This window comes from Chinchilla lanigera, unplaced genomic scaffold (assembly GCF_000276665.1).
Source record: "Chinchilla lanigera isolate Chin_1 unplaced genomic scaffold, ChiLan1.0 scaffold00031, whole genome shotgun sequence".
Classification (NCBI taxonomy): Eukaryota; Metazoa; Chordata; class Mammalia; order Rodentia; family Chinchillidae; genus Chinchilla; species Chinchilla lanigera.
This window is the reverse complement of record NW_004955432.1, coordinates 5,679,506-5,693,252: the sequence shown is the minus strand read 5'-3', so window position 1 is coordinate 5,693,252 and position 13,747 is coordinate 5,679,506. Positions and strand designations below refer to the sequence as shown.

The following is a 13,747-nucleotide window of genomic DNA, read 5'->3' as shown; positions in this document are numbered from 1 at the left end:
GTAAAAAGTTTTGAATTTCTACACATTTCAATAGACTCAATGGCAATTCCATAAACTTTGAAATGCATATGAATATGCTAGGCCAACTACTTGTGGATTGTCTGTATAAATGTTTCTTCCCCTAAAGAAGACCATCCAAAATTGACTTGAAATAACTGTATTCTAAGCATCAGCCTAACATGCTAAAGCTAAAATGCACTTCTAATTTAAAACCTTTCCAGAAGAAGGAGACCATTGACCAGTCTCCACACAAATTTAGATGGAATAACAAAATGCTTGAAAGGCCCTGTGACCTTTCAACTTTTCTGAATTTCATAAAACTATTGCACTTTACTCAATTACCATAATACTTCTGATAAATCATTTTATCATATTGAAATGAAAGTGTGAAGTGATAGTTACTTTGTGATCTAAGTGTGTCTTTTTTAATATTTTAAAATGAAGGTTTTTATTCTAAAATACACTCACATCTGAGGACACAACTAAGCAGAATGTATAAATTTTCAGACTTGACTAACTAAATCCCACATCTGTCAAGACATGGAAACAAAGTGTTGAAAACAGTATTATTTGTTACAAAACTCCATGACTTATTTTGCAATGTCTATGCATAAGGAGGAAAGAAATGGAAATATTAATTATACATGACAAATGACTTGACACTTCCTGGGAGTTATGATGAAGATGAAGTTCTGAAAGGTTTTCCTGAAGGGTTGCTTCATACTTCAGGTGAATGTGTGTTTCCTCATACTTTAGCATTTTAAATATCCTTAATAAAGATAACAGAAATATGTTATAAATTTTGGCATATCAGGATATACACGCAGTTTTACACAGATAGGAGTTTCCTAGCAACAGGAACGCACTGTGAGAAACGCATCATTAGGTTATTTTCTCTTTGTTCAAACATCCGAGGGCAGGGATGGTGAATTTTTCAGAGACAAACGCCAAACTGCAACCCAAAACCCACTTACTTATCTCAAAGTGCCAACGCTGCAATTAAACCAGAATGCTGAGGTTTTCATTTAGAAAAAACAACTTTACATTAACATTTTTTGTCTTCAAAGAAAAACAGAGTAACGTGCATGCCACAGATCTGCCACCACTGTCCTAGAGTATAACAGTAATTACACACCCTACATATCCAGGTCACTCACTCTGTGTGATCTCTTGAAGCAATCAAAAGGTGCCGTACACATAAGATATCTGCTGCTGCTGAGAGTGTAACAAGGCTGTTTTACAATAAACTTAGGGAGAGAGAGTATACTTACTCTAAAATAACAATAAAAAGTATAGAATAGTAAATACAAAAACCAATAGCTTAGCTGCTATTGTTGTCAGATATTTTGTGCTGTATGTGATTGTACTGCTACACTTTATAGGACCAGCAGTCCAGTAGGATTCTTACACAAGCATCATCATAAATGCGTACATACATGTACGTATATATACCAATGTGTACATAAATGTGGTGCATTATCCCATGGCAAAAGACATGTTATCATTAGGCAACTGACATTTTTCAGCTCCATTATAATCTTATGGGACCACTCACTGTTGTACAGGTGGTTAGTTATGGACAAAAACATCATTATATGGTGCATAACTGTATATTTAATTCCTCTGAACATCCAACATTTAAATTCTGGGTTTCTTCAGGAGAAAGAGATGGCCCCCATTTATTCACATACCTATGGCAAACTAATGATTTTGTTTCCCCTCATGTTCCAGGTACTACTTTTTATCTTACCAGTGTTTGATACTTCATTCAAAATGACATGAACACCACACTGCAATAATGTTAATTTGTATGCTAAAATTATGATCACCTATGAGCAAATGGCTGGAAAATCAACTACCTTACACTTAAAAATGACATTATCCTTTTTCAAAGCTTACTTCTAGATATCTTATCAATATTGACTTTTATTTTAAGTGGGAGTCTTTTGAGAATTGCACCATATAAAATAACTACACCTACCTGTATATCTGTAAATTCAAACTCTTCCAGAGTTTTTGCCGATAATCACAAATACCAGGTATTCATACAGGTAATTATAAGAGGAAATCTAAGATCTCCAAATCTAATCCTAACCCTTCTTCCCCCTTCTAGTAGAATACAAAAATGAAAATGCTATAACTTTTTTTAAAAGATAGCAACTGAGAAAAGTACTCATTCTGAGTTATCATAGATATTAGAAATTACCCCATTTCCTGAAAGATAATTCACTAATAAAGTAGATTATAGAATACAGAGCCCAGATCCCTACTTATTTTGCTGGGAAGGTTGTTCTGTGGTGTATATACTGAAATAATCTTAGCATAACATGTAAAGTTTTCTTCGCTCATCTCAGCATACCACCTGTACAATTAATTCATCGCCAATTACCACAGCTCTCAAAGACAGTGTCTGCAGAAAAACCATAGGTCAACCACATACCACAGGAAGTCAGTGTAACAGCCTTTTTGTCTTTGTCCATTTCTCTCCATCAGTGTCCGAGAGCAGAGGTCAGGTCTTCTATTACGTTTCATAGGGTTCAGTACAGTGCCTGGCATGGAATAGCCACAAAGTAAGTTCAGTGAATTAGTTTAAGTCACTATTTAGAGTAGTATCTCTTGACAGCAATGCAGTGTCTCCAGAGCCCTCAAAACCTAAGGACACAGGGATTGTTTCTTTTGTACATAACTTGCCAACGTGCACTAGAAGGTTTTATTGGCCTTGTCAGGAATCAGAGCCGCCTCCTCTCAGAGAAGGGGCCAACTTCAGGCCTACAGGACCTCAGACTCTGTCTACATGGAGGAGGTATGCAGAGGAAGGCAGAATTGGGGCCAGGGCAGAGTGGGGCAGGATTTGCCCCTGAGTACAGCTACCAGGGGCTGCAGAATCTGTGAGGCCTTCAGCAGATGCTGGTGACCCAGGGAAGTCCCTTACGGCTCTGTCACAAGGACCCCGGGCAAAGAAGAAAACTAGGTGCCCCATTTGCTCACTCTCTGGGGCACAGACAACAGGATTTATTTTAATTATTGACATTTAGATCTGCTGCTGTTTCTGCAAAAGAACAAAATAAGAAGAAAAAAAGAAGCACAATTTCTTTCTCTTTATTTTCAAGTAAAACTGGAGTTCCTAGGAAAAGTATTTAAAGATCTACTCCATCTTCTCACATCTCCTTCTGTACACTTCCCAGAGAATGGGTGAACATTCAATGAGAATGAAAAACTTAGGTCAAAATATCAGAAAAGAGGAAAGTGAGATTTTTAAAAAGATCCACCTCAAGCTCCTTGCTGCAAGGGTACTGGCTTAACATGTCATATTGTTCCCAAGGGGTTTGCCTTCTCAGTTACTGTAACACATTTTCTTTCCACCTGTTTCAAAAAATGACTCAAAACACTGCCTTCTCTGACTTCTCCGCAACTGTTTGCTAAGTGCTTGTGCAGGGGACTAACTTTAGCCAGAATCTGATAGCATAAAGCTCTGTTTAATCCACCAGGAAATACACCCCTCCTCTTCCCTTTCCTCTCTGAGACTCAGCTGCTGAAGAATTGTTTATGCCGACTTTTGAGAGAGGCCCACAGTCCCCTGCTGAGCCTCTGTCAGAGTGGTGTGGTTGATTGTGTCCCACCTTCCACCTGTCTGAACCTAGGGCCTCCCCTCACTGCCCTTCTACATTCTGTCAATGGAAATGGGGCATTCTTTCATTTAAACAGCAAGCTATAAAAACCTACTATGGAGACAATACAATGTTTACACATGTGGGTCTGATTTATTTCACTTATGAGTATGGTCCCTAGTTGCATCCATTTACCTATAAAAGCCTCAAATTTATCTTTTTTATAGCTGAGTAATACTCCATTGTATAAAACTACCATATCTTTTTTAATCCATTCCTCAGTTGATGGGCATTTGGGTTGTTTCCAAGATTTAGCTATGACAAATTATGCTGCTATAAACATGGGTGCACATAAATCACTGTGGTATGATGTTTTTAGTTCTTCTGGGAAAATATCCAGAAAGGGAATAACTAGGTTAAGTAGAATTTCTAATCCTAGTTTTGTGAGGCATCTCCATACTGATTTCCACAGTGGTTGTACCAGTCTACACTCCCAACAGCAGTGGAGAAGGGTTCCTTTTCCCCCACAGCCTTGCCCGCATTTGTTATTAGTTGATTTCAGCGTAAGAACCTGAAACAGTAAATAAAACCCTAGACATACAATGGATATTATGAAAGAGAAAGAAATTGCACAAAGGAAGGAATAACTGGGATGAGAGAAAGGAGAAAAAGAAAGAAGGAGAATATATATATATATGTATTATGTATATATGTGCATATACATATGTATATATAGAAGGATACATGTATATGTATATATAGAAGGATAGGTGGAATAACTGTACTGCTGATGTCTAATGGTTTATTGAAAGGAGCAGGTAATGCCTAATTTTTTTCTTTTTGACCAATTTTGCATGCCTATATCTGGTAATCTGAACAACTAATTTGAAGACAACAAATATGCAATATATTACCATTGGTGAATTCCTACCGTCTTGTCTAGTGAAACTCTGTATTGCTTCTAATGTTTTTTTTGTTTTTATTTTTTATTCTCTTTAATGGTTTGATCAATCTTGCATTCTTACATCTTGTAATCTGAGCAACTTCACTGAAGATAACAATATATAGTATAACAATCTATCATCTTGTTTTGAAACTCTGTATCATTTTTATTGTTTTTGTTTTGTTTTTGTCTATGTTGTTGGTATTTTGCTATTCTTTTTTATTATTCTCTTTCAAATAAATAAATTTTTTTAAAAGCCTACTAGGACGTCAAGCTACTCCTTCAGATGCCAGCGAGCTCTCACACTCCTTTGTGTAGAGAGCTGAGCTTGGAGAGACCAACGCAGCTTGTATCAGGGCCTCATCAGGCCAGTGGGCCATGTACGGGGTCTCACCACATATCGGGCTCCGTCCCAAACGGTTTAGATCAGCTCATCTGTAATCCTTAACCGGTGAGCAAACGCTATTTTCTCCAGGCTGCAAACCCCATCTCAGAGAGCCTGTGCCCTGGTCCCCCGATACACAGTAGGGAGAGGAGCTGGGATTCAAAGCAAGACCATGTGAGCTCTCGGGCTGTTCTCTTCAAGGTCTTTCTATCAAAGAGTCTGCCTTTAAAACACGGCTTACAATGTGAGTTGGACATGTATGCTAAGAGCATAACGAATTAACTTCAGTTAGTTGGTGCTGCAATGCTGACTGATCCACGCACAGGTACTGTTTCCGGTGTCTGACCTGCAACATCCTTGGGGAGAAGCAGGCCCGAGCGCGGTGCTCTGCCGCCCCCTAGAGGCTCAGCTCCGCAGGACGCGGGATGCGGACCGCTGCCCAGAAGCACCGTCCGAGGTCTCAAACCCCTCTGCGTCCCCTTGCAGCACCTCCGCGGGAGAACTGCTTGCTCTTTCCTCTCTTGTAAAAATAAAATGGCTTTATTTTCCTAATCTTCAAACTTAATATTAACAAGGGCCAACATTACTCAATAAAAGGTGACGTCGCTACGTGTATGGTAATTAATTGGAAGATAGCAATCAAAAAATAGCTACTTACGAGCTCTAGTGTAGGCATCTTAGGAATCTACGCGCTACTTTCTACACACAGCGATGAACTGCCGTATTATATGAACCGTGATTCATCCCTCCGGTTTACCAATACTTGAATGTTCATTGTATTGCTAAATGTTTTTAGTGGCAATAAAACACACACACGTCTCACATAGTAAGGAAGTAAAAAAAGAGACCTAATTTCTTAATTTTTGCCTTACATGAAAAACCTTGAAGAGGATTTTCTATTGGTATTTTACTTTATCTGATCACTCATAATAATTATCCTGATGTGACAATTAATGTTCATTAAATGTCTGGTGCGACTAGTTTTCTATATTCATGTATTATTCCTACAGTCATGGCAATTTAAGTTATCAGAAGCCTGTGAGAAATAAACTGAGACTCAGATAAATGATTTAACAAGTAAATTAAAGTGGTAACTGATTAAATTGGTATTTGAAATAAGACTTGAAAATTATTCTTTTTCTATTATATCACTAATTTGAGAATACTAAAGAGCTACTATTTATAGATCCATAATGACAACAGTAAAATAACATTCATCTGAATATTTTGCATTAGAGATAGCCAATGAAATTATTTAACTTCTTTAAAATTTTATTGAAATTCATCAAGACGGGATACATTTTAAAATAAATTTATGCCTGATGTGGTGGCGTGCACCTGTAATTCCAGCTACTCAAGAGGCTGGTGTAAGGGAATCACAAGTTCATCAGCCTGGGCAACTTGGTGAGATTCTGCCTCAAGATAAATTTTATTAAAAGTTTATTGCTTGACCTACTGTTATATCAAGTGAAACTGCCTGAAGAATATTACAGGGTAAAGACAGGAGAAAACAGAAGAGGGGTACAAAGAAAGTAGAAGTAGACATGACTTGATAAAATGAATTTGTGGGCTGTTTATAGCATGCTTCAAATAAATTCAGGATCTTCCAGCTCATAGGCAGGTAGCTTGGTTCTATATGAAGAGTTAGACTAAAGATTTCCCATTGTAATATGTCACAGTCCTATGACATGGAGCTAGATTGTCCTAAAGAACATAGGCCAGCATCATAATGTCTATTCTTAATATTTATTCTGTGGGTATGTTAGCTTCTTCAGATCCTATCATTAAATCTTTGCACTGATATTTGTACTTTGTGGCATTTTATTCACTTAGAAATACTTTAAGGAAAGTGTGTTGTAAATGTTAAATATTTAATGTCCCTACAAATTTTTAATGCATGTACAGATAAATTTAAAAATTATAAATTACAGCCAGGCATGATGGTGCATGCCTGTAATCCCAGCACTTGGGAGGCTGAGGCAGGAGGATCGTTGTGAGTTTGAGACCAGCCTGGGCTACAAAGTGAGCTCAAAGTCAGCCTGAACTGCATAGCAAGACCCTGTTTCAAAAAGACAAAAAAATTATAAATAATGACAAATTCTAATAAATTCCTGTCAAAAATATATGTTCCACTATTTCAAGATAGAAAAGTGAATGATTATGAGTATTTACAGGGGTAGCCAAAATACATTATGAGCACAGTTACCTTTGTAAGATTCTTGGGTAATTTTTAAGCTATAAAAGTACCATATGGGCATTACAATCTTAGAATGTCAAAGCTGAGGGGATGCAAATATCATCTATTCTACTCAACACTACATTTTTCACAAATGAAGAGGCTGAGTTCCACAGACATAAAAGAACTTCTCAACACAGCAAAATAAGGGGTAGATCCAAGAACAGAGCCTGAATGTCCCAATCGCCAATCTTGATTTTTGGATAGAACAATATAAGATGTACATGCATGTTCCTTCCTACTTATATAGAGTGTATGTAAATTTGATAAATATTCAAATATCAGTCTTTACTAAGCAGTTACAGAAATGGTAGGTGCCTAGAGCAAAAGTAGGCTCTCAATGAATATTGGTTGGATGTCGAATACAATAGGTACATGTAGTCACTTTCTAGTGACTAGTCACTGTCTAGTGATCTGACACCTGCAACTCAAAGGAAGAAAAATTTATTTTGGCTCATAATTTCAGAGGGTGCAGTCCCTCCAAGGCAGAAATATCATGACAGAAGGACCTGGCAGAGGAAGCTGCTTGACCAATGGCAATTAAGAAACAGAGCGTAAGTAAAGTGGTAGAGACAAGTGTACACCCTTCCAGGGCACAAATCCAGTGACTCATCTCCAAGCAGACCCCATCTAACAGTACATTCAGCAATGAACTCGCCAAGGAATTAATTCACTGATGAGTATAGCACCGCCATGACCCAATCACCTCCCAAAAGCCCAGCTTCTGCACCCATGAGATTTTTGAGGGGCATTTTAGATCTAAACCATAAGAGTACACAGTCACTTGTTGGCATCTAGTAAGTCCACCTGAAGAGAAGGGAATGCAGTGAAAAGTGATATCTGGAGGACAACTTTTGACAAGAAAGCCCTCTATTTTTTGTCCTTCATGTGATGGAACTAAAAGGTGTTATGGTTGATACATTGTGTTAGGTTGAGGAGTCTTGAAGCTTAGCTAAGTAACTCAACAGTTCTATATCCTAGGGTGAAAAGAACATGCCCTTCCTGCTCTAGGATGCTGTTCATTGTGTCAGTCTGAGAAATTTAGAAAGTTAACTATGTGACTTAACAGGGGGTCAGGATCCTTACTTTGTATTCATCCTGAGTGTATGCAAGAGGAGGGCCTGGAGATGGTGTGGATGTAAAGGACCGTCCCCCTCAGGGTGGGTAGGCTACATACAATATAAGGAGGGAAAAGAGGCTTGCTTCCCCCTCTTTTGCTCTTGCTGCTTTTGCTGTCTTTCACCACATGAACTGTTGCCCTCTGCCATAGGCCACTCTGCCTTGGAGCCAGCCGAGTATGGACTGAAACTCCACAAACTGTAAGCTAAATAAACCTTTCCTTCCTTAATTCTGGGCCTCGAGTATTTTGTCTCAGCAACGAGAGAAAAGTAACCAAGACAGAAGGAGAATGGAAAATCATCATCATTTTATAATTCCAAAGAATTTACACAGGAAAGAAAAACCATTTGATATCATAAATATAGACAATTGGTTTAAAAAACTGGTAATCTTATAATTCATATATTCTCAGAATACAAATTAATGATTAAATAATTCAATTATTTGACAGGTAAATATTGGGCTCACTCTCAAATTGAATCACATAGATTAAATTCAGCACTGATACCCAGACATGGTCATTGGTAGGAAGAGGATCCTACACAGGGTCACATCTTCTGAACAGCCTAAGTGTGACATCACATCCAAGGTTCAACAGCAGACCTCAATCTCATTCATAAAAAGAGAATGAGGGGGCTGGGGATTTAGCTCAGCGGAGCAGCACCTGCCCAGCAAGTGCAAGGTAGTGAGTTTGATTCCTGGTACCAGAAAAAAAAGAGAGAGAGAGAGAGAGAAATGAGATTTAAAACTATACCATTTTAACTATTCTAGTTTTAAAATTTAAAATCATATTAAATTTATGTTCTTTATTTATGATGTATATTGCCCAGGTCCTGGGGGAATAGGCACATTCATATGTTGTAAAGACTGCCTTTATGGAAGGTAATTTTTCTATATCTATTAAAATTACAACTGCATATATACCTTTGACTCTTCTGTTTTACTTCTGAGAGTTTATCCTGTGTGTATTCTTGCACTCACATACAAAAATAATGTCCATATTTTTTTCACTTCTGATTGTTTACAGGAGTGAAAGAATAGAAGCCAAATGTCTGTCTAGAAGGGAATGGTTAAATAAATTACTATAGTTCATGCAGGTGAAAGAATATTCATGGCTCTGAGAAAGAATAAGCAAGCTCCCTGTGTATTATTATGGAAAATCTCCCACAAAAAATTGTCAGTGAAAGAGCAATGTGTTATACCTCCCATATGGTACCCCCCTTTCCATGTACAAAAGAGAAGAAATTAGGGTATTAGTATTTGTCTATCTGTAAGCTTTTTAAATTCTATAGTGGCATATGAGAAACTGACAACAGTGTATAAATGTGGCTGGGAGATGACAGAAATTGAATAAGAATGGGATGCAGGGTTTTCATCAAGGAATTGTATATTTCCTTTACATTTTAGTATATGTGCTGCTGAAGTGAGGGAAAAAATTATCTCTAACTTCTTTTAAAGGAGATTTGGAGATGGCTGGAAGAGACAAACTGATCAACTTTAATGTACTTCAGAAGCATTTGTGTCAATGTGCTTTATGGGGCAGCACCACAGGTAGTTCTAAGCAGGCAAGTGGCCAAGAGTAAACAGGTGCTCTGGAGAGCCCAAAGGGTGCCACAAAGAGAAGCAGAATCCCCCCAAAGTCAAGATAGGGAGAATGATTGGAGATTATAACCTTAGATCCTCTGATTTCTAACATGCAGTTTGACACAAAATCTGGGGATGACTCAACAGATATTGAAAAAATTATCTTCCCTTTCAGTGAACTACACACTTTCCCTGGGTACATGTATAGAAAGTTGTTTGTAAATGGTTGTAAAAGCTAAGGCAAATGAATGTCCTCCCAAGAGCGAATAACTTTGTACTCTCACATATGCATACAGTTTACTTATAAGGCTAAATGTTGTTAAGTCCTAAGGAAACTATATTGTGAATAGACTTGTTGTGGTTTGCATCTAGATGTCCCCCAAAGCCTCATGCACTCATAGATGGGGGTTTTTCAGGCATGGCTGGATCTACGGTGTGTGATGCTGGGATCAAGGATGTGACACTGACATTGACTCATAGAGCACTGCTAGAGGATTAAGGCTGCCCCACCCTGGGTGTAAATGCTACCTGCCTTAAGGGTGGATAGCATGGATAAGATAGGAGACAGAAATAGGGTCACTGCTTGTTGCTTGCTACTTTAGTGCTTTGCTGCCTTCTGCTGCCATGAACTTTTTCTCCTCTGCTATGCCTCTCTGCCATGCCTCCGTGCCTTGAAGCCAGCCAACTATAGACTGAAACTTCTACAAACTGTGAGCCAAATAAACCTTCCATCCTGTAACTTTGGGTGCCAGGTACTCTGTCTCTGCAATGAGAAAAGTAACTAAAACAACATTCTTATTTAACCTTACAGAAATATAAAAACAACCAAAAAATGTTCATAAAGATTTGTTGACAAAAACATATTAGTAATACTCTCAGTCTTATATTTGGATACTATAAATAAGAAGACCATGTGAAAAAAAAGATCCTACATTGCAACTTTGCTGAGAAAAGGCATAATTTTATCCCCAATGTTTTTGATATAAGTAGGCAGACCTAAAGATAGCCCAAAGCTATTGACAACCTGTTTCTCTATAAATCTGAATGTTACTTTCTGTTTTGAGATGAGGTCAACATGAGAATTACACAATTTACACTTTGGTTACTTTAACCATAATTTTTAAATATACCATAAAATCTGTGGAGCTGAAAACAGAAAGATCTTATAATCCTTAATCATAACACTGAAAAGTTCACTAAAAGGCATTTTTCTTGTGTCTACCAGAAAAAGATAGATATATAATATGATTCCACTTTAGAGGAACTCTTTCTAGCAAAGGCTATTGTTTCCTATATATTTTCCATAGGTAAGTTTTGCTTTTAAACTTTTTTTATTTATTTATTTTTTGTCTTTTTGAGACAGGGTCTCACTATGCAGTTCAGGTTGGCCTTGAGCTCACTTTGTAGCCCGGGCTGGTCTCAAACTCACAACAATCCTCCTGCCTCAGGCTTTCAAGTACTGGGATTACAGGCATGCACCACCAAGCCTGGCTAGCTTTTAAACTTTAATATTTAAATGAACCATGAAACCCAGGAAGGCTTGTACTGGATTTGTACATCCTTGTATCAAGGATGATTTGGCCCCTCATCCACCCAAGAATATTTGGAAATGTCTGTAGATATTTTGGGCTGTCAGAGCTGGGAGAGAAGTTGTAGTGCTAGGGGCGTCTAATCAGTAAAGACAAAGGATATCACAAACATCCTAGTGGACACAGAACAGCAGCAACAGCTGGATCCCCAATTCAATAGTATTGAGGCTGAGAAACTCTGACCTTGTGTTATAAAAGGGATTAATTGTATTTACATTTCTCAGATTAGATTTGGAGTTCTGGCTAGAGTACACATATGAAGAATTCTTCTGCTATCATATCCATTCCTAAACTTAATTATTACTTTAAGTATGTTTTCATTCTAATGCTTTAGAAGGTAAAAATGTGATTGCATTTTTAAATGTTCTAAGTTTTCATGTGGTTTGTATTTTATACTATGAAGCACTCATTTTTTCACAATTCTGAATCAGAGCATAATGATATCTTTCAGATCAAAAGGGAAACAACAACAAAAAAATGCTCAAGACTTTTCTAATTGTTCTCCTCTGCTGTAAATCACAATCAGAATTGTCTTTAGCTGTGACATGTATTTCTGTATTGTTTTACAATTTGATGTATTATGCTAGGTCATGTCCATAATGTTAGCCAGTTGTATCCAAAGAACAACTAAGGGAGTTGGTCATTCACAGCAACTGTGGTTTACAGTGATAAGAAACACAGCCCTAGTTGACATGTTTTCATACCACCACGGCAGCCAAGTGGTGAAACTGTGATTAAACAAACTAAACATTGTGGGCTCATTTAATCTCTGTGACAGTGACACAGACAGCACTTTCACATTTATTTTAACCATAGCCAAAACACATTTGCTCCTTTTCAGATAATTTCCCTGGTCAAAAAAGCTTAAATTTTTAATCTAGGTCAAGTGGTGATAAAAGTAAAAAAAAAGAGTAACATGAGAATGCATTGCCCTCTGTTGCACTCTATACTGGGGGATCTGGAATTTACTAAATGAAGTCAAGGAAGAAAATAAATAAGGTAAAACCCAGAACTTCAGACTCAATGATTTAGAGAGCCATGTTAGATTATTTTCCAGAAATAGGAATAAGCAAAAATTTGACTTGAATCTACAACATTCTAGCAAGGTAGCTATGAAATGATTTTTAAAGTGGGCTTTCACAATAATGAATAGAAACTTTTTTTGCCACAATGGAGTTTGAACCTAGGACTTTCATGCTGAACTATATCCCTAGACATATTATTTTTATTTTTATTTTTATTTTTTATTTTGAGACAGGGTCTCACTAAGTTGGGCAGTTGCCCAGGCTTTTCTCACAGTTGCAATCCTGCAGATACCCTATTAAAATCTGAATATGTTGTTGAGTTTGTGTTAAGATTTGTGCATGTAAATCTTTCACAAAATGATTTGAAATATGTCTGTGACCATATTTATGCTCAAAACAACTTTGGATCCTTTGTACTTCGTGTGCACTGTGACACACAAAATAACAAATCATTTCACACTCAGTAGGGAAAAGAAATTTCGCATATAGAATCATATCTTTTCCAAATTGGTAGAGATAACATGGACTGGTTCTCACATTATTTCCTCATCTTTTAAACATTGGTCCTGATAGTCAAAATCAATAAAGTTCAAAACCTAACCAGACATCTGTATTGTAAGCCTGATAATTCAAGAGCCTCTGAGCTAGGCTGATAATGATGATTTTCTTTAAATGTCCATCTCCCTCCCATCACTGTCACTGACTGGTCTCATTTTTATCCTGAAAGACAAGTTTGTTTCATCTCCTTACGCTACAGCACAACACTTGTAGAGTAAGCTGCAGCTCAAGATACGTGAGCTGACCTTTTTAAGCTCCCAAGAGCAAACCAGAGGCATCCAAGTATCACTGAAAGAAACTCAGAAACAACACGATGCACTGTACCTTGTAGAGCGTGGCTGTACCTTGTAGAAACGTTTTCTGGATACCACATAAACTTTTCCTTCCTTTTCAGGATTGGTTAGACAATAATCATCTCCTACTAAAACAAAAAGCAATTTTGGAGAATAATTATATTAACTCAGTTTTATCAGCAACCTATTATTTGCAACTACCATTCAGCCCTCATAACAATCATATAAATGTCATTATAAGTACCATTCTGTGTGTGTGTGTGTGTGCGTGTGTGTGAGTGTGCGTGCGTGTGTGTGTGTGTGTGTGTGTGTGTGAGAGAGAGAGAGAGAGAGAGAGAGATGCTGTTGTTGTTATTATTGTTGTTGTTGCTGTTGCTGCTGCTGCTGCTGCTGCTGCTGGGGGTTGA

At 37.5% G+C, this 13,747-nt stretch overlaps 1 long non-coding RNA gene across 1 annotated transcript; it reads right to left on the bottom strand.

Annotated features, from left to right (window-relative positions):
* Window positions 1-320: 320 nt before the first annotated feature.
* On the bottom strand, window positions 321-13,464 carry LOC106148915. Its single transcript, XR_001234671.1, has 3 exons — window positions 13,372-13,464; window positions 2,441-2,549; window positions 321-769 (listed from the first exon to the last, which is right to left on the bottom strand). It is a non-coding gene; the product is annotated as an uncharacterized LOC106148915 (long non-coding RNA).
* Between the last annotated feature and the right edge of the window lie 283 nt (window positions 13,465-13,747).